Raw genomic sequence first — 26,099 nt, 5'->3', positions numbered from 1 at the left:
ACTAATAACAGGTATGTACAAGTCAAGAGGGCGCCAGGACAAAGGAAACCTATTACTCTGGATCTGTTGAAGGTGGTCATCAACAATCTCACGCAGGTTTGTTCCTCGTCATACGAGGTATGCCTCTTCAGACCCGTCCATTGTATAGCCTTCTTTGGCTTCTTTAGAATAAGTGAACTAGTTCAAACTAAGATGTCACAGCCAGGCTGCTCCATCAATAACGTAAGTATATCAGGCGAACCGGAGAAAGCTACTATCCACCTTCCACACTCCAAAGGCGACCAACATGGGTACGGCAATTCAGTGGGTATAGAGCCGACACCAGGTAAATCACCCTGCCCTTAAGGCATACTTAAAGGTGCGCCCATCTGGCCCTGCCCCAGCATTTATCCACTTTGATCATTCACCGCTAACCAGGTATCAGTTCCAAGCGGTCCTAAAAAAGGCCTTGGCCCTCAGCTCAATAGGTACTGAAAGTTATTCTTCCCACTCTTTCCGAATCGGGGCAGCAACAACAGCAGCTATCAATGGGGTACCACCACATCTCATCCAGCAATACGGCAGGTGGAAGTCAGAATGCTATCAGTCGTATATACGTCTTCCTGTGACATAATTATTCATGTTAGTTAACAAGAACTAAAGGCAAATAACTAATAACTGCCAAATGCTACTATAGTACATTTGTTCCAGTCTGGATGGTGGGCTCAAGCTTTATGACAAGGGTGAGGCAACAGCTGTCCCCACAGCGCCTGGAGCTAGTGCCCCACAAAAAGATTTGTGGTTGGCAAGGGGCGGACTGCGGTGGAATGACCTGGACAGGGTGATCGACGCTCAGGTGGAGGCAACGCGGCGCAGCCCTGCAGCTGTCGTAATACACTTGGGATCCAATGATTTGGGCTCCACGAAGACCAGCCAGCTCCTCATAGATATGGAGACAATAATCATGCGGATCCAGGCACACCTACCACACACCCATGTCTGTTTTTCCGGTATCCTACAACGAAGGTATTGGCATTCCGCACGCGACCCACGTAAGGTGAAAAAGAGTAGATCTAAGCTCAATAGGCGGTTAGCCAATCGTCTCCGCGACCTTCCTAAGTTCTCATTTATCCCCCATCCTAAAATAGTGGCCACTGACCGGTCCTGGTTCCAGTGGGAGGGAATCCACCTTAGTTATAAAGGGATAGGAGCTTTCGTAAAGGATATCGATCATGCCTTGGTCCAAATTTTCAAGTAGGTAATTATAAAGGTAAGACATCTTTCTTATGAGGCAATCATGGCGGTCACGCGTATCATCATCCGCGGCCGTGGGGTGTGGGGTAGCACTTTGGTGCTAAGTGGTGTGGTTCTTCTGGGCTACCTCCTATATCATCATAATTTATATTGATATATATACTAATTAGGGTTTCCGGTTACCTGCTTTCCAGCGGGAACCCAGACTGGGTTACCTTCTTACCAGTTGGAACCGAGTCTTTCCCGGGTTTTCACTCGGGAATCTAGTAACAATTACATTTGGCAACGCAAGTTGCCACATAGCTGGGCCTGGCGGCGTTCGCTCCCATTTAGACCCGCAGCGTTGGTCGGGTTGCGTCGTTTCCGTCATTTGGGCCGTAGCATTAAGTATATATTAACAATTAAATTTGGCCTGGCGGCGTTCGCTCCCATTTAAATGCGCAGCTGTGGTCGGGTTGCGTCGTTTCCGTCATTTGGGCCGTAGCATTAAGTATATATTAACAATTAAATTTGGCCTGGCGGCGTTCGCTCCCATTTAGACCCGCAGCTGTGGTCGGGTTGTGACATTTCCGCCATTTGGGCCTTAGCATTAATTATATATTAACAAATATGTTTGGCGACTCAAGTCGCCACATAAATACTATTTATTCCATTTCTAAATTGAGGTAGCCCTTTAGAACCTCCACACCCTCGGCCATTAAATCCACTGTTGCGTCTTTGTCATTCTTTCAACATAGCCCACCTTCCTCAGGGAGGTGGGCCATCGCTGTAATATCCTGCAATAAGTTTCTGATATATCAGATACTATAGGTGGTTCAATGACAGCTATAACTGTATACTTGTGAATCTTATACCAGTATGTTTCTGATATATCAGATACTATAGGTGGTTCAATGACAGCTATAACTGTATACTTGTGAATCTTATACCAGTATGTTTCTGATATATCAGATACTATAGGTGGTTCAATGACAGCTATAACTGTATACTTGTGAATCTTATACCAGTATGTTTCTGATATATCAGATACTATAGGTGGTTCAATGACAGCTATAACTGTATACTTGTGAATCTTATACCAGTATGTTTCTGATATATCAGATACTATAGGTGGTTCAATGACAGCTATAACTGTATACTTGTGAATCTTATACCAGTATATTTCTGATATACCAGATACTATAGGTGGTTCAATGACAGCTATAACTGTATACTTGTGAATCTTATACCAGTATGTTTCTGATATACCAGATACTATAGGTGGTTCAATGACAGTTAGAACTGTATACTTGTGAATCTTATACCAGTATGTTTCTGATATATCAGATACTATAGGTGGTTCAATGACAGTTAGAACTGTATACTTGTGAATCTTATACCAGTATGTTTCTGATGTACCAGATACTATAGGTGGTTCAATGACAGTTAGAACTGTATACTTGTGAATCTTATACCAGTATGTTTCTGATGTACCAGATACTATAGGTGGTTCAATGACAGTTAGAACTGTATACTTGTGAATCTTATACCAGTATGTTTCTGATATATCAGATACTATAGGTGGTTCAATGACAGCTATAACTGTATACTTGTGAATCTTATACCAGTATGTTTCTGATAGACCAGATACTATAGGTGGTTCAATGACAGCTATAACTGTATACTTGTGAATCTTATACCAGTATGTTTCTGATATATCAGATACTATAGGTGGTTCAATGACAGTTAGAACTGTATACTTGTGAATCTTATACCAGTATGTTTCTGATATACCAGATACTATAGGTGGTTCAATGACAGTTAGAACTGTATACTTGTGAATCTTATACCAGTATGTTTCTGATATACCAGATACTATAGGTGGTTTAATGACAGTTAGAACTGTATACTTGTGAATCTTATACCAGTATGTTTCTGATATATCAGATACTATAGGTGGTTCAATGACAGCTATAACTGTATACTTGTGAATCTTATACCAGTATGTTTCTGATATACCAGATACTATAGGTGGTTCAATGACAGTTAGAACTGTATACTTGTGAATCTTATACCAGTTTGTTTCTGATATACCAGATACTATAGGTGGTTCAATGACAGTTAGAACTGTATACTTGTGAATCTTATACCAGTATGTTTCTGATATATCAGTTACTATAGGTGGTTCAATGACAGCTATAACTGTATACTTGTGAATCTTATACCAGTATGTTTCTGATATACCAGATACTATAGGTGGTTCAATGACAGCTATAACTGTATTCTTGTGAATCTTATACCAGTATGTTTCTGATATACCAGATACTATAGGTGGTTCAATGACAGCTATAACTGTATACTTGTGAATCTTATACCAGTATGTTTCTGATATATCAGATACTATAGGTGGTTCAATGCCAGCGATAACTGTATACTTGTGAATCTTATACCAGTATGTTTCTGATATACCAGATACTATAGGTGGTTCAATGACAGTTAGAACTGTATACTTGTGAATCTTATACCAGTATGTTTCTGATATATCAGATACTATAGGTGGTTCAATGACAGTTAGAACTGTATACTTGTGAATCTTATACCAGTATGTTTCTGATAGACCAGATACTATAGGTGGTTCAATGACAGTTAGAACTGTATACTTGTGAATCTTATACCAGTATGTTTCTGATATATCAGATACTATAGGTGGTTCAATGACAGCTATAACTGTATTCTTGTGAATCTTATACCAGTATGTTTCTGATATATCAGATACTATAGGTGGTTCAATGACAGCTATAACTGTATACTTGTGAATCTTATACCAGTATGTTTCTGATAGACCAGATACTATAGGTGGTTCAATGACAGTTAGAACTGTATACTTGTGAATCTTATACCAGTATGTTTCTGATATATCAGATACTATAGGTGGTTCAATGACAGTTAGAACTGTATACTTGTGAATCTTATACCAGTATGTTTCTGATATACCAGATACTATAGGTGGTTCAATGACAGCTATAACTGTATACTTGTGAATCTTATACCAGTATGTTTCTGATAGACCAGATACTATAGGTGGTTCAATGGCAGTTAGAACTGTATACTTGTGAATCTTATACCAGTATGTTTCTGATATACCAGATACTATAGGTGGTTCAATGATGGCTCTAACTGTATACTTGTGAATCTTATACCAGTATGTTTCTGATATACCAGATACTATAGGTGGTTCAATGACAGTTAGAACTGTATACTTGTGAATCTTATACCAGTATGTTTCTGATATACCAGATACTATAGGTGGTTCAATGACAGTTAGAACTGTATACTTGTGAATCTTATACCAGTATGTTTCCGATATATCAGATACTATAGGTGGTTCAATGACAGTTAGAACTGTACATTTGTGAATCTTATACCAGTATGTTTCTGATATATTATATACTATAGGTGGTTCAATGACAGCTATAACTGTATACTTGTGAATCTTATACCAGTATGTTTCTGATATATCAGATACTATAGGTGGTTCAATGACAGCTATAACTGTATACTTGTGAATCTTATACCAGTATGTTTCTGATATATCAGATACTATAGGTGGTTCAATGACAGCTATAACTGTATACTTGTGAATCTTATACCAGTATGTTTCTGATGTACCAGATACTATAGGTGGTTCAATGACAGTTAGAAGTGTACACTTGTGAATCTTATACCAGTATGTTTCCGATATATCAGATACTATAGGTGGTTCAATGACAGTTAGAACTGTATACTTGTGAATCTTATACCAGTATGTTTCTGATATACCAGATACTATAGGTGGTTCAATGACAGCTATAACTGTATACTTGTGAATCTTATACCAGTATGTTTCTGATATACCAGATACTATAGGTGGTTTAATGACAGTTAGAACTGTATACTTGTGAATCTTATACCAGTATGTTTCTGATATACCAGATACTATAGGTGGTTCAATGACAGTTAGAACTGTATACTTGTGAATCTTATACCAGTATGTTTCTGATATATCAGATACTATAGGTGGTTCAATGACAGCTATAACTGTATACTTGTGAATCTTATACCAGTATGTTTCTGATATACCAGATACTATAGGTGGTTCAATGACAGTTAGAACTGTATACTTGTGAATCTTATACCAGTTTGTTTCTGATATACCAGATACTATAGCTGGTTCAATGACAGTTAGAACTGTATACTTGTGAATCTTATACCAGTATGTTTCTGATATATCAGTTACTATAGGTGGTTCAATGACAGCTATAACTGTATACTTGTGAATCTTATACCAGTATGTTTCTGATATATCAGATACTATAGGTGGTTCAATGACAGCTATAACTGTATTCTTGTGAATCTTATACCAGTATGTTTCTGATATACCAGATACTATAGGTGGTTCAATGACAGCTATAACTGTATACTTGTGAATCTTATACCAGTATGTTTCTGATATATCAGATACTATAGGTGGTTCAATGACAGCTATAACTGTATACTTGTGAATCTTATACCAGTATGTTTCTGATATACCAGATACTATAGGTGGTTCAATGACAGTTAGAACTGTATACTTGTGAATCTTATACCAGTATGTTTCTGATATATCAGATACTATAGTTGGTTCAATGACAGTTATAACTGTATACTTGTGAATCTTATACCAGTATGTTTCTGATAGAACAGATACTATAGGTGGTTCAATGACAGTTAGAACTGTATACTTGTGAATCTTATACCAGTATGTTTCTGATATACCAGATACTATAGGTGGTTCAATGACAGTTAGAACTGTATACTTGTGAATCTTATACCAGTATGTTTCTGATATATCAGATACTATAGGTGGTTCAATGACAGTTAGAACTGTATACTTGTGAATCTTATACCAGTATGTTTCTGATATACCAGATACTATAGGTGGTTCAATGACAGCTATAACTGTATACTTGTGAATCTTATACCAGTATGTTTCTGATATATCAGATACTATAGGTGGTTCAATGGCAGTTAGAACTGTATACTTGTGAATCTTATACCAGTATGTTTCTGATATATGATATACTATAGGTGGTTCAATGACAGCTATAACTGTATACTTGTGAATCTTATACCAGTATGTTTCTGATAGACCAGATACTATAGGTGGTTCAATGACAGCTATAACTGTATTCTTGTGAATCTTATACCAGTATGTTTCTGATATACCAAGATACTATAGGTGGTTCAATGACAGCTATAACTGTATACTTGTGAATCTTATACCAGTATGTTTCTGATAGACCAGATACTATAGGTGGTTCAATGACAGTTAGAACTGTATACTTGTGAATCTTATACCAGTATGTTTCTGATATATCAGATACTATAGGTGGTTCAATGACAGTTAGAACTGTATACTTGTGAATCTTATACCAGTATGTTTCTGATATATCAGATACTATAGGTGGTTCAATGACAGCTATAACTGTATACTTGTGAATCTTATACCAGTATGTTTCTGATATATCAGATACTATAGGTGGTTCAATGGCAGTTAGAACTGTATACTTGTGAATCTTATACCAGTATGTTTCTGATATATCATATACTATAGGTGGTTCAATGACAGCTATAACTGTATACTTGTGAATCTTATACCAGTATGTTTCTGATAGACCAGATACTATAGGTGGTTCAATGACAGTTAGAACTGTATACTTGTGAATCTTATACCAGTATGTTTCTGACAGACCAGATACTATAGGTGGTTCAATGACAGCTATAACTGTATACTTGTGAATCTTATACCAGTATGTTTCTGATATATCAGATACTATAGGTGGTTCAATGACAGTTAGAACTGTATACCGTATATCGCTGTGTATAAGGCGAGTTTTTCATACCTAAAATAAGGGGGCTAAGAAGGGGGGTCGTCTTATACACGGAGTCGAAGATCTCACATTTTTTCCCACTGGCGATGTCAACCGGCGTCCGATAGCCAGCCCAGCATTTGACAATAAAACTTCGCATTTCGTCCTCAATAACTGTTCCAATAACTATTTCCATACATAAACATGATTTGTATCTCTTTTCCTTGAATAAAGTTTAATAATTTCTGCAAATAAAGTTGAAATGACCCTCGCCTCGATGCAGATTGACACGGTAAAACAATCAACATCCGCGAGTAGAGAGCCGGAAGTACCGGTAAGCATTTGCATATTGCACATGTGACCTAACATGTGATAACCGGTGAAGCTGAAATCAATTCCCGCTGTTTTTACAGTTGTATTAACAAGTGTTGGAGACGGTGTGTACAAGTGATTGTGGAATAAACACGCTGAATGTGAAGCAAACATAAGCCTAGTTAGTTACAACATAGTTAATTGGCGATTAAATTACTCACCATTGTCTCTTATATGTTATTACTTCATAAATGAATTTTATTTTACGGGCCCCAATTTGGTGTCGTACCGTGTAAACACAAAATGGCGACGTGTGTTGTAGAAAAAAAACAACGCAAGATAAACATATTTTTATTGCATATATAAGGTTTGTGTGCGCACTTGTGATGTGTGCGAAATACGCATCAGTCGGAAAGCGCACGTTAAATTTCCAAAGTAACTAACTAACTTCTGATGTCCGTGTGCGAAATACGCTACAGTCGGAAAGCGCACGTTAATCTTCTATATCAGTCAGACTTGTGATATGTTTCATTCCCGGTCGCCTTATACACGGAGTATAGGATTTTGGGTTGATTTTTAAGGCGTGTACAGGGGGGTCGTCTTATACGTGGGGTCGCCTTATACACAGCGATATACGGTACTTGTGAATCTTATACCAGTATGTTTCTGATATATTAGATACTATAGGTGGTTCAATGACAGTTAGAACTGTATACTTGTGAATCTTATACCAGTATGTTTCTGATATACCAGATACTATAGGTGGTTCAATGACAGTTAGAACTGTATACTTGTGAATCTTATACCAGTATGTTTCTGATAGACCAGATACTATAGGTGGTTCAATGACAGCTATAACTGTATACTTGTGAATCTTATACCAGTATGTTTCTGATATACCAGATACTATAGGTGGTTCAATGACAGCTATAACTGTATACTTGTGAATCTTATACCAGTATGTTTCTGATATATCAGATACTATAGGTGGTTCAATGACAGCTATAACTGTATACTTGTGAATCTTATACCAGTATGTTTCTGATATATCAGATACTATAGGTGGTTCAATGACAGCTATAACTGTATACTTGTGAATCTTATACCAGTATGTTTCTGATATACCAGATAGTATAGGTGGTTCAATGACAGTTAGAACTGTATACTTGTGAATCTTATACCAGTATGTTTCTGATATACCAGATACTATAGGTGGTTCAATGACAGTTAGAACTGTATACTTGTGAATCTTATACCAGTATGTTTCTGATATACCAGATACTATAGGTGGTTCAATGACAGCTATAACTGTATACTTGTGAATCTTATACCAGTATGTTTCTGATATATCAGATACTATAGGTGGTTCAATGACAGCTATAACTGTATACTTGTGAATCTTATACCAGTATGTTTCTGATATACCAGATAGTATAGGTGGTTCAATGACAGTTAGAACTGTATACTTGTGAATCTTATACCAGTATGTTTCTGATATACCAGATACTATAGGTGGTTCAATGACAGTTAGAACTGTATTCTTGTGAATCTTATACCAGTATGTTTCTGATATATCAGATACTATAGGTGGTTCAATGACAGCTATAACTGTATACTTGTGAATCTTATACCAGTATGTTTCTGATATACCAGATACTATAGGTGGTTCAATGACAGTTAGAACTGTATACTTGTGAATCTTATACCAGTTTGTTTCTGATATACCAGATACTATAGGTGGTTCAATGACAGTTATAACTGTATACTTGTGAATCTTATACCAGTATGTTTCTGATATATCAGATACTATAGGTGGTTCAATGACAGCTATAACTGTATACTTGTGAATCTTATACCAGTATGTTTCTGATATACCAGATACTATAGGTGGTTCAATGACAGTTAGAACTGTACATTTGTGAATCTTATACCAGTATGTTTCTGATATATCAGATACTATAGGTGGTTCAATGACAGTTAGAACTGTACATTTGTGAATCTTATACCAGTATGTTTCTGTATCCCTGTGGTACCATGTGATCATCAGAATAGCATGACATCCCCCTGTAGAAGTACAAGGTGGTAGTAGTACGAAGGTCCTGAGGTGCTAGTTTCACCGGGTGGATGTTGAGCCCTATCCACATTGCCTCAGACTTTACCTACGTGTTCTGTAAGGCTTCTAGTCAGACTTTACCTATGTGTTCTGTAAGGCTTCTGGTCAGACCTTATCTACGTGTTCTGTAAGGCTTCTATTCAGACTTTACCTGCGTGTTCTGTAAGGCGTCTAGTCAGACTTTACCTACGTGTTCTGTAAGGCTTCTAGTCAGACTTTACCTACGTGTTCTGTAAGGCTTCTGGTCAGACCTTATCTACGTGTTCTGTAAGGCTTCAATTCAGACTGTACCTACGTGTTCTGTAAGGATTCTAGTCAGACTTTACCTACGTGTTCTGTAAGGCTTCTGGTCAGACTTTACCTACGTGTTCTGTAAGGCTTCTAGTCAGACTTTACCTTTGTGTTCTTTAACACTTCAAGTCAGACTTTACCTACGTGTTCTGTAAGGCTTCTAGTCAGACTTTACCTATGTGTTTTTTAACACTTCAAGTCCAACTTTACCTACTTGTTCTGTAAGGCTTCTGGTCAGACTTTACCTACGGGTTCTGTAAGGCGACTTCACCTACGTGTTCTGTAAGGCTTCTAGTCGGACTTTACCTACATGTTCTGTAAGGCTTCTATTCAGACTTTACCTACGTGTTCTGTGAGGCTTCTAGTCGGACTTTACCTACGTGTTCTGTAAGGCTTCTATTCAGACTTTACCTACGTGTTCTGTAAGGCTTCTAGTCAGACCTTACCTACGTGTTCTGTGAGGCTTCTAGTCGGACTTTACCTACATGTTCTGTAAGGCTTCTAGTCAGACTTTACCTTTGTGTTCTTTAACACTTCAAGTTCGACTTTACCTACGTGTTCTGTAAGGCTTCAGGTCAGACTTTATCTACGTGTTCAGTAAGGCTTCTATTCAGACTTTACCTACATGTTCAGTAAGGCTTCAGGTCAGACTTTACCTATGTGTTCTGTAAGGCTTCTAGTCAGACCTTACCTTCATGTTCAGTAAGGCTTCTATTCAGACTTTACCTACGTGTTCTGTAAGGCTTCTAGTCAGACCTTACCTACGTGTTCTGTAAGGCTTCTAGTCAGACTTTACCTATGTGTTCTGTAAGGCTTCTGGTCAGACCTTATCTACGTGTTCTGTAAGGCTTCTATTCAGACTTTACCTACATGTTCAGTAAGGCTTCAGGTCAGACTTTACCTATGTGTTCTGTATTTTAGGCTTCTAGTCAGACCTTACCTACATGTTCAGTAAGGCTTCTATTCAGACTTTATCTACGTGTTCTGTAAGGCTTCTAGTCAGACTTTACCTTTGTGTTCTTTAACACTTCAAGTTCGACTTTACCTATGTGTTCTGTGAGGCTTTTAGTCAGACTTTACCTATGCGTTCTGTAAGGCTTCTAGTCAGACTTTACCTATGTGTTCTTTAACACTTCTAGTCAGACTTGACCTACGTGTTCTGTAAGACTTCAAGTCCGACTTTACCTACATGTTCTGCAAGGCTTCTGGTCAGACTTTAACTTCTAATTATAGAAACAAAACAAAAAGAAATGAAGTTTAATTAAAGTTTATAATGAAAAATAGACAAGGGCAAAACCTTCATGAGCTTGTTGAAAGCCTACACATTTCCTCTTTCCCTGCCTCCATCAAATCTGCTTGTACACAGTAGTTTATAACAGCTTTTCTTTATCAGGGATTTTGTTTTCACTTATTTAATCAGAAGGGGCATGTTTTAATGCTGGAATTAGTTGCTTGTTCAAATTCCCCAAGGAACACATTTGTTTTATACTAGTAGAGCAACATTAGATGGGAATGCCAGATCATGGCTTAACTCTCCGACTGCTACAATCACCAAGACAAATATACAAAAAGAACTTCCAACTTTCAATAGCACAAAGTTTAAAGTTACATGTTAATGATCAAGCCTGTTAGCATAAACCCTTTGAGATAATCTTGCATCCCTTTTGTCCCGTTCCTTTCAATAAATCATTCTTATAAAACTCACAAATGTTTACGAAAGCATATTTTGACCCTATGCTATTCTCCTGTGCTGACTTTATTCCCTTGCTTTGCCAAGAAAAACTTGAAACTGAGATGACATCATTCTTGCTGGCAAACACACTCTTGGAATATCAAATATTTTCCCCACAGAGATAAAACAGTTCCACAGTGCAGAAAGGCTAATATTTATGATTATTCTCAGAAGTCTTAAAGTTTAAGGCTAATTGAAACAAACATAAAAAAAACAAAATGTGTATTATGAATTTGAAATTAGTCATTTATGACTCTTATCTAACAAGCAAATCGATATGATAATACTAACTCATAAATATTGTTAAGTCATTGAGCTCATTCAGAGTGGTTGTATTTGATGACATATTTTAACAGCATATTGTGGATTCAGCACATATATTATGTCAAGAAAAACATTAATGTTTCAGAGTCATCGGACCCAGCAATGATGTGGCTACAACCAGAAAAAACATAGTATCAGTGAAAGGGATGGTGATTTCTGGAAGGGCTGGGATGGACACCTAGGTTCCTCGCGTTGGGTGGAGGCTGAGTAAGACCTGGGTACCCACAGACTACCCAGACCCATGGTTAGTCACGTGATATTTTGTTTAATGACAAGATGAACTCCATGGTTACACTACACGTCTACATGTTTGCATTTCTTTCTGACTATGCATGCATTCCTTCTGACTTTTATATATCTGAATAAAGATGAAACTTCAGTCAACTTCAGTGCATGAATGACCAGATTGTTTTATAATATTGACAGTAGTGGGTGACCTCACCTAGATGAACACTTCCAAGCTGACTGTCGTTCATTTCCCGATGAACGTCAGTATGTCACATGATTACGTTGTCAATCGAGCGGAGACATACAGAACTACTTTTGGGGAATTCCTCAATGTATAAAAATAACATTAAAAATCATAAGGGACAACTAACAACATCGATTCAGGATATGAATGATGCGGGCTTTGAGGCCAGACAGATCACACAGGTCGAAATATAACAGCTATAACAGAGAATGCTCGACTTACCAAAAGAAATCACTGTGCTCCACACTGTTGTGTAATACTATGGGAAATCCAACCACGCCACCTCATGCGGTAATCCCCATCATCAGCAGCCGTAGTATGACTCAAACACACACCAAAAGTTCACAGAACATTAATATCAATCCATTTTCAGCATCAGCCAAGTCTGGATTTCTTTCTAACGCTAACTTTTCCTGGGTGCTCATTTCAAGTGAATGACATTTCCGTAGCCACCATTTTCTACCGTTTGTAAAACCAAGGGTTCGCGCATCATGAAATTTGCTCACGTGAGTCACTGTCTTCATCAGCAGATGAACATCAACAAATACAACTTTAATCCTTATGTATATCTGAATACATTTTTCGAGGAGGGCTGCCCATCAAACTATTTCCAATCGGACATTTTCTACCCATCTCTTGTGACCTGCAGCAGGTTCCCGGGTTGGGTCAGGTAATAGGGGGGTGGGTACCCGGGTGGGGTCAGGTAATAGGGGGGTGGGTACCCAAGTAGTAAATTTGGACTCATCCCAGCCCTTGTTCCGAGTAATGTGAGCTAAGAGCTGATATGGTCTCAGCAGCACAACACCACACAAGCGTCACACAAGGACTCCATGTGGGAATCAACCCTGGACTCTGGTGACAACTGAGCCACCTCATGGCCTTAATTAATTTGTGTGGATGGTTGGGTGGCCCAAGATTAAAGTCTTTGAAATAGAACCTTAGATAAATATGGAATAATGTCCCAAGCAGCATAGAATAATAGGGAATAATGTCACAATAAGCATAGGCTCATAGGGAATAATGTCACAAGAAGCATAGAATAGGGAATAATGTCCCAAGCAGCATAGAATAATAGGGAATAATGTCACAATAAGCATAGGCTCATAAGGAATAATGTCACAAGCAGCATAGAATTATAGGGAATAATGTCACAAGCAGCATAGAATAATAGGGAATAATGTCACAAGAAGCATAGACTCATAGGGAATAATGTCAGAAGCAGCATAGACTCATAGGGAATAATGTCACAAGCAGCATAATAGGGAATAATTTGATAAGCAGCATCCAAAGCGATGTTTCAGTGTAGATACTAACACCGTTATTAGCAAAGGATGTTGAGAAATGTGAAGTAGGAAGGGGATGTACATGTGGATGAGTGATGTTAAAACAAGGCTGAATGAAGATAGATAGATGTTTGCACAGATAAGGTTAAAGGATAAAGCCAGATTGATGTTCATATTGAATAAATAGGAATAATTGATCAAAACAATACAGTGATTGATATGAACAAGCTGATTTGAATCTAGTATAACGATGAGTGAGTGAGTGAGTGAGTGAGTGAGTGAGTGAGTGAGTGTTTTACGCCGCTTTCAGATAATTCCAGTAATATTACCATGGACGACACCAGAAATGGGCTTCACATATTGTACTCATGTGGGGAATCGAACACGAGTCTTCGGCATGACAAGAAAACACTTTATATATATAATGGACAAAGGAAATAAGACTAAATAAGTATCTCACTCTGGATAGATAACATTCAACCACTTTAATCTTGTGTATATGTGAGGAGTGGTTCAAAGGCATGAATAAAAAAAACCACACAGATTGTGTGTGATGGGATGTTTTTGTGTTATTGTGTGTTATTGTGTGTTATTGTGTGTAAGTTGTAGCAGGATCACAAGGGGTATACCTGGGGTATCATGCGTCCAACGTTAGGTTTCATACCACGAGTTGGAGGTGAGTCATATAAACCCTAAATTGGGACACAAAAAAACCATGTACCCCTAGTACATTCTGACATGGAGGTATGATAAATCGTTCTAAATTCGCTCTGCTTTAGGTTTTTATACCAGGAGCTGCGGGACACCTGTACCTGAGTGATACTGCAGGACACCTGTACCTGAGTGATACTGCGGGACACCTGTACCTGAGTGATACTGCGGGACACCTGCACCTGTGTGATACTGTGGGACACCTGTACCTGAGTGATACTGTGGGACACCTGCACCTGAGTGATACTGTGGGACACCTGTACCTGAGTGATACTGTGGGACAACTGTACCTGAGTGATACTGCAGGACACCTGCACCTGAGTGATACTGTGGGACACCTGCACCTGAGTGATACTGCGGGACACCTGAACCTGAGTGATACTGCGGGGACACCTGTACCTGAGTGATACTGCGGGACACCTGTGCCTGAGTGATACTGTGGGACACCTGAACCTGAGTGATACTGCGGGACACCTGTACCTGAGTGATACTGGGGGACACCTGTACCTGAGTGATACTGTGGGACACCTGCACCTGAGTGATACTGTGGGACACCTGTACCTGAGTGATACTGTGGGACACCTGTACCTGAGTGATACTGCAGGACACCTGTACCCGTTTTGCTTCACAGCGGGGTATAAGGGATATATTCTGCCTGTCAGAAATCCATGTTATAGTATGTTATGGTGTGTTATTCTGTGTTATAGTGTGTTATTGTTTGTGTGTTACAGTGTTATTGTGTATTTTTGTGTCTTATTGTGTTTTGTTTGTTGTGTTATAGTGTTATTGTGTTACAGTGTTATTGTGTCTTATTGTTTGTTATAGTGTATTATTGTTTGTTATATAGTGTTAGTGTGTGTTAGAGTGTTATTGTGTTGTAATGTATGATAGTGTTATTGTGTGCTGTCGTGTGTGATAGTTTTTTTGTGTGTTATAATGTGTTACTGAGTGCTGTAGTGATTTCATTGAGTGTTATTGTGTGTTATAGTGTGTTATTTTTATCTTCTTACCCAACTGAATGAGTACTTGAATGTACTTTAAACAAAGGGCCAACATGAGGAGTGATGAACCCAGACACGGACAAAAGAAAAGAGTAAAAATATTTCCGTGTGTAATCAATCAATCCTCTCCATATATGCTAATACCCATGTTTTCCAACAGAGACATGAATATGCAGGAGCAACAGTAGCATGTCTTATTGCTCCGGAGCCTTCTTTTAATCACGTCCATTTTGACGCCTGGTCATATAAAATTGTCATAAAAATGTCAAAAAAAGAAATATTTCACCAATTTGTCTGGCACAAGTTTCTTTGGCCAGTAATGTGCACATCTTAAGGCTGTACTAGCCAAAGAGTGTGTTTTTGTCACGGAAGGTACCGCATGACAGATTGTAGATTCCAGCTTTCAATAGGCTAAACTTTAGCATCTTTCTGGTTTCTGATTCTTTTGTCAACAATCCTGAAATTCAGAATTTCTTGTTAAAAATGGCCAATTTTTATTTCAAAGAGTCATCTGAAAATGTAGCAATGTGTGCAGTGTTTTCATTTTTGTGGGACAGTGTAATATGCAAACCAATTAATAAAAAGTCTGCCTTAAGACCACGATCAAAGCTTTGTTATCGGATCAAAATACAGCTTTGATACAATTCATTTCCTTCCTACAAGCAGAACATGAAACTCCACTGACCAGCGGTCAAACATCCCTGACCAACATGGGTCCGGGTTGACCCCATCACGTAATGTACCATTGTTAATTTCATGAACATAGCAAGCTCTATGACCAGGACAATTAAACGCTCAAGGACAATTACTCCTTTCTTTCATGTTGTGACTCTTTCCTTTGATATTTGAAAGTTACAACTCCAGGTCAATAAACTGGTCCCGGGAGACGGTGATGTGGCCGGTGTTTTATGCTACCATCAGTCTTGTCACAATGGTGGTTTCAGCTGTCAGGGATGTTGATGTTTCCAAACGAAGGAACATCACACTTTGTCCGTTTCACATCAGTCTCAGATTGCAAGTGGAAAGAAATGAGATTTCAATGATGCAAAACTTTAAAAAGACTTATTTCTTCCAACTACATGGAAATGCTATTACAAACAATATCATTATATTATCAGTGGCTGGGAGATATAGGGGGCTGACATTTCTCACCAGTCCATTTACTTCACTATCCAATGCCATGCCTTGGACACCACAGCCGTCAAACCGAGGGTAAAATATAGCTCCTCTCGTCATTGTTTTAGTCTTCAATAAATATTTAAGCAGTGTAACATCCATGGTCTGACAACACCCTATAGAAGACATAGAGATAGGTACCAAGATAAAGGTGTGGTGGGTGCTTGAGTGAGTGAGTTATGAGATGAATGTACTGTGTGTTCAGTGTAGAGCTAGGTTACCTATAGATTTAACTGTGGTCTGAGGACTGAGGTTTCAATGCAAGCTCTTAGTGTTAGCTGAGATCTTGAGTGAAGGAAAGATTGACCAATGGTTTGGGGGTTTGTCGAGCTGAACTAAGTAAACACCAATACCAGCTATTTAACAAAGTTTGGTGCTGTATATGATTAAATACATCATTATGCTTCACACACAAAGGAAACAGGCATTATGTGTCCAAACCAAAGTGAAGTGAGCACCCCTAAAGTAAATGAAGCCTGCCTTGCACTATTATGACATCAAATTGCTCATTGCGATGCAGAAAATATGATACAGTAAACTACGGTTATAATGAACACGCTTATAACGAGCTGACGGATATAACAAACTTACTTTTTTGGTCCCGACCATTTGCTGTAATTATGCTGTATATATGCTTATAACGAACTACGGTTATAACGAACTAAAATTAGTTGTCCCTTTGAGTTCGTTATAACCATACTTTACTGTATTTGGTTATTTTTAACTGCACATATTATTGTTATTTAAAAATGCTCACCAAAACTGACTGAGAAAGAAGTACTTTCTAATAAATACAAGCTTTCCCAGTGATGAAACTGTCAAAATCATTCCTCCCACATGGAACCGTATGTAGATTAGCCTCCTCCTCCATTGCTCTCTTCCTCGTGGAAACAATAATGTACCATTATGAGGGTGAATAGCCGAGGTTGCAGTTGTAGTATTGTTGCTGTGAATAGCCGAGGTTGCAGGGCTACTACTGTTGCTGTGAATGACCGAGGTTGCAGGGCTAGTACTGTTGCTGTGAGTGTGAATGGCCGAAGTTGCAGGGCTAGTTTTGTTGCTGTGAATGACCGAGGTTGAAGGGCTAGTACTGTTGGTGTGAGTGTGAATGCCCGAGGTTGCAAGGCTAGTACTGTTACTGTAAGGTAAATGCCCAAGGTTGCAGGGCTAGTACTGATGCTGTGTATGGCCGAGGTTGCAGGGGTAGTGTTGTTGCTGTGAATGCCTGAGGTTGCAATGCTAGTACTGGTGCATGAGGGTGAATGGCCAAGGTTGCAGGACTAGTACTGTTCCTGTGAGGGTGAATGCCCGAGGTTGCAGGACTAAGACTGTTGCTGTGAGTGTGAATGGCCGAAGTTGCAGGGCTAGTTTTGTTGCTGTGAATGACCGAGGTTGAAGGGCTAGTACTGTTGGTGTGAGTGTGAATGCCCGAGGTTGCAAGGCTAGTACTGTTACTGTAAGGTAAATGCCCAAGGTTGCAGGGCTAGTACTGATGCTGTGTATGGCCGAGGTTGCAGGGGTAGTATTGTTGCTGTGAATGCCTGAGGTTGCAGGGCTAGTACTGGTGCATGAGGGTGAATGGCCAAGGTTGCAGGACTAGTACTGTTCCTGTGAGGGTGAATGCCCGAGGTTGCAGGACTAAGACTGTTGCTGTGAGTGTGAATGGCCGAAGTTGCAGGGCTAGTTTTGTTGCAGTGAATGACCGAGGTTGCAGGGCTAGTACTGTTGGTGTGAGTGTGAATGCCCGAGGTTGCAAGGCTAGTACTGTTACTGTAAGGTAAATACCCAAGGTTGCAGGGCTAGTACTGATACTGTGAATGGCCGAGGTTGCAGGGGTAGTATTGTTGCTGTGAATGCCTGAGGTTGCAGGGCTAGTACTGGTGCATGAGGGTGAATGTCCAAGGTTGCAGGACTAGTACTGTTCCTGTGAGGGTGAATGCCTGAGGTTGCAGGGCTAGTACTGGTGCATGAGGGTGAATGTCCAAGGTTGCAGGACTAGTACTGTTCCTGTGAGGGTGAAGGCCTAAGGTTGCAGGGCTAGTACTGTTGCTGTGAATAACCAAGCTTGCAGGACTAGTACTGTTGCTGTGAGGGTGAATGCCCAAGGTTGCAGGACGAGTACTGTTTCTGTGAGGGTGAATACCCAAGGTTGCAAGGCTAGTACTGTTGGTGTGAATATCCAAGGTTGCTGGGCTAGTATTGTTGCTGTCAGGGTGAATGCCCGAGGTTGCAGGACGAGTACTGTTGCTTGGAATTACCAAGGTTGCAGGACTAGTACTGTTGCTGTGAGGGTAAATGCCCAAGGTTGCAGGGCTAGTACTGTTGCTGGGAGGGTGAATGCCCGAGGTTGCAGGATGAGTACTGTTGCTGTGAGGGTGAATGCCCAAGGTTGCAGGGCTTGTACTGTTTGCTGTGAATTGCCGAGGTTGCAGGGCTAGTACTGTTGCTGTGATGGTGAATGCCCGAGGTTGCAGGGCTAGTACTGTTGCTGTGAAATCCAAGGTTGCAGGGCTGCTACTGTTGCTGTCAGGGTGAATGCCCAAGGTTGCAGGGCTAATACTGCTGCATGATGGTGAATGCCCAAGGTTGCAGGACTAGTACTGTTGCTGTGAATACCAGAGGTTGCAGGGCTAATACTGTTGCTGTGAGGGTGAATGCCCAAGGTTGCAGGACTAGTACTGTTGCTGTGAGTCTGAATGCCCAGGTTGCAGGGCTAGTACTGTTGCTGTGAGGGTGAATGCCCAAGGTTGCAGGACTAGTACTGTTGGTGTGAATACCAGAGGTTGCAGGGCTAATACTGTTGCTGTGATGGTGAATGCCCAAGGTTGCAGGACTAGTACTGTTGCTGCGATGGTGAATGCCCAAGGTTGCAGGACTAGTACTGTTGCTGTGAGTGTGAATGCCCAAGGTTGCAGGGCTAGTACTGTTGCATGAGGGTGAATGGCCAAGGTTGCAGGGCTAGTACTGTTGCTGTGAATACCAGAGGTTGCAGGGCTAATACTGTTGCTGTGAGTGTGAATGACCAAGGTTGCAGGACTAGTACTGTTGCTATGATGGTGAATGCCCAAGGTTGCAGGACTAGTACTGTTGCTGTGAATACCAGAGGTTGCAGGGCTAATACTGTTGCTGTGAGTGTGAATGACCAAGGTTGCAGGACTAGTACTGTTGCTATGATGGTGAATGCCCAAGGTTGCAGGACTAGTACTGTTGCTGTGAACATCTAAGGTTGTAGGACTAGTACTGTTGCTGTGAATACCAGAGGTTGCAGGGCTAATACTGTTGCTGTGAGTGTGAATGACCAAGGTTGCAGGGCTAGTACTGTTGCTGTGAGGGTGAATGCCCGAGGTTGCAGGACTAGTACTGTTGCTGTGAGTGTGTATGCCCAAGGTTGCAGGGCTAGTACTGTTGCTGTGAGGGTGAATGCCCGAGGTTGCAGGACTAGTACTGTTGCTGTGAATACCAGAGGTTGCAGGGCTAATACTGTTGCTGTGAGGGTGAATGCCCAAGGTTGCAGGGCTAGTACTGTTGCTGTGAGGGTGAATGCCCGAGGTTGCAGGACTAGTACTGTTGCTGTGAGTGTGAATGCCCAAGGTTGCAGGGCTAGTACTGTTGCTGTGAGGGTGAATGCCCGAGGTTGCAGGACTAGTACTGTTGCTGTGAATACCAGAGGTTGCAGGGCTAGTACTGTTGCTGTGAGTGTGAATGACCAAGGTTGCAGGACTAGTACTGTTGCTGTGAGTGTGAATGACCAAGGTTGCAGGACTAGTACTGTTGCTGTGAGTGTGAATGACCAAGGTTGCAGGACTAGTACTGTTGCTGTGAGTGTGAATACCAGAGGTTGCAGGGCTAGTACTGTTGCTGTGAGTGTGAATGACCAAGGTTGCAGGACTAGTACTGTTGCTGTGAGTGTGAATGACCAAGGTTGCAGGACTAGTACTGTTGCTGTGAGTGTGAATACCAGAGGTTGCAGGGCTAATACTGTTGCTGTGAGTGTGAATGACCAAGGTTGCAGGACTAGTACTGTTGCTGTGAGTGTGAATGACCAAGGTTGCAGGACTAGTACTGTTGCTATGATGGTGAATGCCCAAGGTTGCAGGACTAGTACTGTTGCTGTGATGGTGAATGACCAAGGTTGCAGGGCTAGTACTGTTGCTGTGAATACCAGAGGTTGCAGGACTAGTACTGTTGCTGTGAGTGTGAATGCTCAAGGTTGCAGGACTAGTACTGTTGCTGTGATGGTGAATGCTCAAGGTTGCAGGACTAGTACTGTTGCTGTGATGGTGAATGCTCAAGGTTGCAGGACTAGTACTGTTGCTGTGATGGTGAATGACCAAGGTTGCAGGACTAGTACTGTTGCTGTGATGGTGAATGCTCAAGGTTGCAGGACTAGTACTGTTGCTGTGATGGTGAATGCCCAAGGTTGCAGGACTAGTACTGTTGCTGTGAACATCTAAGGTTGCAGGACTAGTACTGTTGCTGTGAACATCTAAGGTTGCAGGACTAGTACTGTTGCTGTGAACATCTAAGGTTGCAGGGCTAGTACTGTTGCTGTGAGGGTAAATGCCTGAGGTTGCAAGGCTAGTACTGTTGCTGTGAATACCCAAGGTTGCAGGGCTACTTCTGTTGCTGTGAATACCAGAGGTTGCAGGGCTAATACTGTTGCTGTGATGGTGAATGCCCAAGGTTGCAGGACTAGTACTGTTGCTGTGATGTTGAATGCCCAAGGTTGCAGGACTAGTACTGTTGCTGTGAACATCTAAGGTTGCAGGGCTAGTACTATTGCTGTGAGGGGGAATGCCTGAGGTTGCAAGGCTAGTACTGTTGGTGTGAGGGTGAATACCCAAGGTTGCAAGGCTAGTACTGTTGTTGTGAATATCCAAGGTTGCTGGGCTAGTATTGTTGCTGTCAGGGTGAATACCCAAGGTCGCAGGACGAGTACTGTTGCTGTGAATAACCAAGGTTGCAGGGATAGTACTGTTGCTGTGAGGGTGAATGCCCGAGGTTGTAGGGCTAGTATTGTTGCTGTAAATATCCAAGGTTGCAGGGATATTACTGTTGCTGTGAGGGTGAATGCTTAAGGTTGTAGGGCTAGTATTGTTGCTGTGAGGGTGAATGCCCGAGGTTGTAGGGCTAGTATTGTTGCTGTAAATATCCAAGGTTGCAGGGATATTACTGTTGCTGTGAGGGTGAATGCTTAAGGTTGTAGGGCTAGTATTGTTGCTGTGAGGGTGAATGCCTGAGGTTGCCGGGCTAGTTCTGTTGCTGTGAATATCCAATGTTGCCGGGCTAGTTCTGTTGCTGTGATGGTGAATGCCTGAGGTTGCAGGGCTAGTACTGCAGGGCATGAAAAATTTACTCAAAGATAATGTGTTCTACAGTACAAGTAGATATCATTTTGCCCTTGTTCTGTGATGTTTTCACTTGCACTTAAAAATGTTATAAAGTCTTATGTTCTCAGTTATCATTACCATTTTCTACAATTAACATTAATAAAGTAAACATTTTCAAATATTTTCTGTAATTTTGTACGATAGTGTGCTGACTGAAGTTCATGTTCATGTTCAAGTTCAAGTTCACTTGTTCAATTTCACAGCATTGAACATATTCCCTACTTTTCCCTTGAAATCTGAATTTTTCATTTCCGAATTTATTGTGTAGCCCAATCACTAGTCAAGAATTTGGATCTGATAGTTGAGGATATTTAAGGCAGACAGTACAAAATAATTCATAGTCCCTGCCATCCACATTCATCTTCACCAATTCGCTTACAACAGAAATAATAAATACAATTACATTCCTTAAAAAACTTCTGTTTATGTCTTTTACCTTTAGCCTGCTGAATTGTTTTCACACTTCTTACCCTTGCTTGCTGGATTAATTTCAGCATAAGGCGCTCTAAAGAGGGTTGGTGATTTCAAACAGTCGGTGCCTTACTAAACAAGGGCCAATTGAAGAAATATTTATTACAGATAGAAAACTACACAGTACTATATAAAAATATCCCGATGTTTTCAATCATACCAAGGTTATAACAAAGCGAACACAAAATTTGTAAATTTTCTTAAACTTACCTGAATTGCGTTATTGAATATGGTTTTCATTTCATGCCAAGAACCTTTTTATATCGTAATATTTGTGCAAATTGATTTCAAAAATCATATCTCCGATATCTTAAGTTTAATTGAGTAAAAATTCGGGGGGGGTTTATCAGCAAATAACAGCACGATAGTAAATTATGAACCATTTCAGTAATTTTCAAGGTCATCATGTTGCTTGCAGAAATACGAACATACGGGTTAATCTGACGTGTTATATGTTATAAAATTTGCAGGAAACAATTTATGACTTATAAAGATTCACTAATCCTAATTACAAACGTTTTTCTTGAATATTAATGATAGACAAAAATAAAAAACCTGTGTCATGATGCAAGTAGACGTCCTAACATCAAATATGGCGCGTTTCGGACAACCTCCAAATAACTTTTTGCTATTTCAATATCAACAAAGTTTACATTGCCTTTACTAATATGCCTTGGCGAAAGTTGACGATCTTCTCAATCGAAGAATGTTTTATTCGCCATTTTCCAATTAATATGACGTGAGAAAACAATGAAAGTGAATTCTGACAGCAATATTTCAGTAAGTGCAGTGGATATCGTCGATCAGCAAGCGAAAATGGGCTTGACAAAACATGTTTCAAAATAACATTCCTGTGTTGCTGAATATGATAGGATATATATAAGCAATAAAATGCTACATACATATTTTAGGTGTTAATTCCACATTACATTTGGGACAGTTTTGTTTTCATAATACAGTCATAGATTCTAGCATGATTTTAGAACAATTTCACAAAGCATTTCTAAATTTATTCCAAAAATATGGAGACCGCCATGATTGCATATTGATGATAGATTTGTAACTGTTTAATTATTTACAGCAGTTTACAGGTTTTAAAATTTTAAAAAAAATTAAAAGTTATATTTTTATATTTTGTAGTAATTTCTTTTCCACAAAGATTGTGTGTATGGACACTAAATATTGGTCAATGCATCAGCACAGTGTTACTGATCAAACTTCAATTATTATCTTTAGTTTCAAGATATTTTATTCTACAATTATTATCTTTCACTCTGAACATCAATTATGTGAATAAGTAACTATTTGATGTCATCATTTAATTTTAGTATTCCATGAATAATGAATAAATTGATCAGATCCTTAACATACACATACTAAACTCATATGGACATTGATCTTGTGCATTAAGTGGTTTGTTTCCAAATAAAACAATTCTAAAATATATTTGTAGTAGGAATATATTACATTAATTACTTGTAACAGTACATGAAATTTTTGTTTGCTTAATCACAAGAACCATGGTGGCACAAAAGTTGGTGAGTTAGCCATATGTTTATAAGAAAATGTTATCTTTTGAAAAAGAAATAGTGCATATTGACAATTATTACAGTTCTGTTCTGTTGGTGAAAAGTACATGCAAATATCCAACCTTATGCATGTATATTTTTCTGGGTTCTAATAATGTGTAATTAGTCTGGCAGGACTTTCCAGGTTTGTTACAGTATGCTTGGATGTCTGACGGTGAGCCTCGTGTCCCTGAAGGAACATGAACCATTGTGGACTGTGGTCAACAGGTTTTCGTGTATCAGTCAGTGTGATGTATAAAAATATTAACATAAATGCAGATCATCACCAGCTTTGGATCTGACATCCTTGATCATTTGATGGGTTTCAGAATATCCAGTCAGAAAAGGTCCTTATCATGTTCTGTTTGTCTCAGTCTTCTGGTTGGAGTGAAAAGAAATGTGCCTGTGTACATGTTTACCTTTGTCAGATGTATTTTTATCCAGTCAGCCACACCCCATGACTTCAGTTCACCTTACGTGGTCCATTTTACACATACAGGTACTGCTGCCAACCTGTTTTCCTTTGTATGCTATCATAGTATCACAACTTCCTCAGCTAGTGTGTATAGAAGTTGCCCTGTCATCATGAAACAAAAATTATAAAGGAAAGTCATTTTTCAATCATATTTGTCTTTCCTTGAATACGCTTTAGTTAAGTGCTGAAAATTGTCAGTGTCATAAACATTAAAAAAAAGATTTTCATAAGACCAAACCATGTGACAAGTTAGGTAGAATTATAACTTTAAAAGCCCTCATTTGAGGTGTCCATATTTTTCACATTTTTTTATATGTTTAGGACAAAACATGAGCCGTGCAGATCTGCCTGCTTTGTAAGTAAAACAAATTCTTGTCTTAAAATGTGCAAAGGAATCATTCAGACAAGAATGGTACTGCAGCTGTTGCTGTGAATGCCTGATGATGCAGGTCTAGTACTGTTGCTGTGAGAGTGAATTCCCGAGGTTGCAGGGCTAGTACTGTTGCTGTGCGAGTGAATTCCTGAGGTTGCAGGGCTAGTACTGTTGCTGTGAGAGTGAATGCCCGAGGTTGCAGGGCTAGTACTGTTGGTGTGAGAGTGAATTCCCGAGGTTGCAGGGCTAGTACTGTTGGTGTGAGAGTGAATTCCCGAGGTTGCAGGGCTAGTACTGCAGCTGTTGCTGTGAATGCCTGATGTTGCAGGGCTAGTACAGTTGTTGTGAGAGTAAATACCCGAGTTTGCAGGGCTAGTACTGCAGCTGTTGCTGTGAATGCCTGATGTTGCAGGGCTAGTACAGTTGCTGTGAGAGTGAATTCCTGAGGTTGCAGGGCTAGTACTGCAGCTGTTGCTGTGAATGCCTGATGTTGCAGGGCTAGTACAGTTGTTGTGAGAGTAAATACCCGAGGTTGCAAGGCTAGTACTGCTGCTATGTATGCCCGAGGTTGCAAAGCTAGTACTGTTCCTGTGAGAGTGAATGCCCTAGGTTGCAGGGCTAGTGTTGTTGGTTTGAGGGTGAATGGCCGAGGTTACACCATTTTTCAAATCTAAGTTTGGTCCAGCCTTTGCAAAAATGCATGCCCTAAAGCATTATAATCTGCAAAGTTGCTATGATGTATTTACTTAAAACCCTTTACCTTGGACCCTTTACACTGAAATATAACTGAATGTGTAAACTTATCTCTCATGATTTGCACAGGTTCTTGAATCCTGAACAGTGTGCAATGCAACATTGAGATCACCCAGAATTTTCCCCATGGAGTCTTCGAACAATGTATTGGTACACTGCTGCACAGTGAATGTGTGTCCCCGTGCTGCACAGTGAATGTGTGTCCCGATGCTGCACAATGAATGTGTGTCCCCGTGCTGACACTGCTGCACAGTGAATATGTGTCCCCATGCTGACACTGCTGCACAATGAATGCGTGTCCCCATGCTGCACAGTGAATGTGTGTCCCCGTGCTGACACTGCTGCACAATGAATGTGTGTCCCTGTGCTGACACTGCTGCACAATGAATGTGTGTCCCCATGCTGCACAGTGAATGTGTGTCCCCGTGCTGACACTGCTGCACAATGAATGCGTGTCCCAGTGCTGACACTGCTGCACAATGAATGTGTGTCCCCATGCTGACACTGCTGCACAATGAATGTGTGTCCCTGTGCTGACACTGCTGCACAATGAA

General features: G+C 40.0%; 1 long non-coding RNA gene across 1 annotated transcript; it reads left to right on the top strand.

Annotated features, from left to right (window-relative positions):
• Positions 1-785: 785 nt before the first annotated feature.
• LOC125384455 lies at positions 786-14,583 on the top strand. The gene is made up of 3 exons (XR_007223272.1): positions 786-1,005; positions 11,958-12,116; positions 14,407-14,583. It is a non-coding gene; the product is annotated as an uncharacterized LOC125384455 (long non-coding RNA).
• The last annotated feature ends 11,516 nt before the right edge of the window (positions 14,584-26,099 follow it).

Source organism: Haliotis rufescens, unplaced genomic scaffold (assembly GCF_023055435.1).
Source record: "Haliotis rufescens isolate VD_foot unplaced genomic scaffold, xgHalRufe1.0.p SCAF_1, whole genome shotgun sequence".
Classification (NCBI taxonomy): domain Eukaryota; kingdom Metazoa; phylum Mollusca; class Gastropoda; order Lepetellida; family Haliotidae; genus Haliotis; species Haliotis rufescens.
Note: the sequence above shows the minus strand (reverse complement) of the source record. Positions and strands in the feature narration are given on the sequence as shown.